The sequence below is a fragment of the Bactrocera dorsalis genome, chromosome 4 (genome assembly GCF_023373825.1).
Source record: "Bactrocera dorsalis isolate Fly_Bdor chromosome 4, ASM2337382v1, whole genome shotgun sequence".
NCBI lineage: Eukaryota > Metazoa > Arthropoda > Insecta > Diptera > Tephritidae > Bactrocera > Bactrocera dorsalis.
In genome coordinates this window covers 30,465,856-30,467,582 of record NC_064306.1, presented here as the reverse complement: position 1 = coordinate 30,467,582, position 1,727 = coordinate 30,465,856, and the positions used below count along the sequence as shown (strand labels likewise).

General features: G+C 36.6%; 1 protein-coding gene across 3 annotated transcripts in view; it reads left to right on the top strand.

The window, feature by feature from the left end:
• Positions 1 to 233: 233 nt before the first annotated feature.
• LOC105224222 (protein 60A) overlaps positions 234 to 1,727 on the top strand; it is a 16,876-nt gene continuing 15,382 nt past the window's right edge. Inside the window, exon 1 of one of the 3 annotated variants that reach the window (XM_011202237.4) lies at positions 234 to 383. The gene's annotated coding sequence lies outside the window, so the exon portion shown is untranslated. Of the gene's footprint in view, positions 571 to 1,727 lie in introns of all 3 variants that reach the window. The other 2 variants (XM_049456257.1, XM_049456258.1) reach the window with 2 other exon arrangements.

The following is a 1,727-nucleotide window of genomic DNA, read 5'->3' as shown; positions in this document are numbered from 1 at the left end:
GTGTGTACCCTGAGCGTATATATGTACTTACATATATAGATATGTATATGGGTACATATCGACAACAATTAGTAGATACTGGAACAACAATATGCACAGTTTGCAAAGCGTGTTGAGTAGCGTAGCGTAGAGTGGAGCGCCGGCTATGCTGATGATGGCGCTAGGTTGCTGAGCAGAACAGGTTCGTTTGCCTTGCCGCGTTGCCGCACTGCCCATTTTCAAATCGGAACGGATCGTATCGAATTGAGTCTACCACCATCAGTCCGCCACCACTCTCAGTTATTTCTGGAACTTCGCGCAATGCACTTCAATGCTACGGTTTGTGGTGGCGCCGTCAATTGATATAGTATACACGGTTGCTTTTGCTTACAACAAATGCGCAAGTAATAAGAAAAATATCGATATACATAGAAAAATTGAAAATTATAATAAAAAAAATAAATAATAATAATAACAATACTAAGAAACAAGTGTAGCAAAAAAAACCGCGTTGTGGTGTAGCCAGTGCGTCGGGGATTTGGGAAACTTACCGCCGTTATGCGTAAATTGCGGTTTTTTGTCTTTTAAAAGGTGCGAATGGAATAATTTGTTGTTTAACTAAGTTGTGTTATGAAAAAAATAAGTAAATTTTTTGTGAAAATAATTTTAAAAGATTGAGAAAAAGTCACAATTGGAAATTGAAATGCGCAAAAATGTGATTTTCGGCTTAAAAATAATTAAATTCATAACTTTACTTATATGCATGTATGTATGTATTTACATATACACCTTTGTATATGTATACCCACATACAGACTTATAAGCATATGAAAGCGGTAACCGAAGAGACAGCACAAAAGCGTCGCTTTATATTCACTTGATCCGACCCAATGTCCGAGTCTAAGTGCGTTGTTTCTTCCTTTGTTGTTGTTGTAAAATGCGTTGGTGGCCCTTTAATATGTCTATACGAACTTGTTGGCGGCGTTTTTAAGAAATATGTGCATATCTTTCTTTGCTGCGTTTCCTATACATATCCACTACTGCTCTGCACTTAATTCTGTGATTATCCGTTTTGTTGTTGCAGTTGATTCGAATTTTCTTGAGCATCTTAATATATGTATGTATGTATGTACACAAAATCTACAAATCGCGTAATGCGAAGTATATTTTATTGTTTGAGCCTATAGATATAAAAATTTACATACTGCTACTTGTTAATACGTATTTACATACGAGGGCAGCTGGATAAATTTGTGGATTTATCTTAATGCGAATTCTCTTCTCTTGATGCGAATTTTCCGGTAGCAGAATCATTCGTAATTGATAGGCACAGGTAATAATAATTTGGTGCCAGGTCCGGACTTTAAGGAGAATGCTTGAATGCTTAAGAACCTCCTGAAGCTTCTCATGAATGACTATCGATCCTCAATCAATCAATTTCTATCCTTTTGCTCAAAGCTACCTGCTTCTTAGCTTGCTTCCATCAGACGATCCAATTGCTAGCAGTACAGCTACGAATGAGGAATCCGCCGTTGGGGAGTGGAAGAACCTTGTCGAAAAGGTTAATTGAAAACAATAGGCTATATTGCCACTTTGTCGAAGAGACCAGTGTATTATTACATATAACAGCTTTCATAAAATACCACTTGTAGGTGATTGCAGTATGATTTGAAACATTTCTTCTAATTTTTCCTAAATTATCGTCGTATTTTGAATTGAGACATATGAATTTGGTCGTGACATTGAAA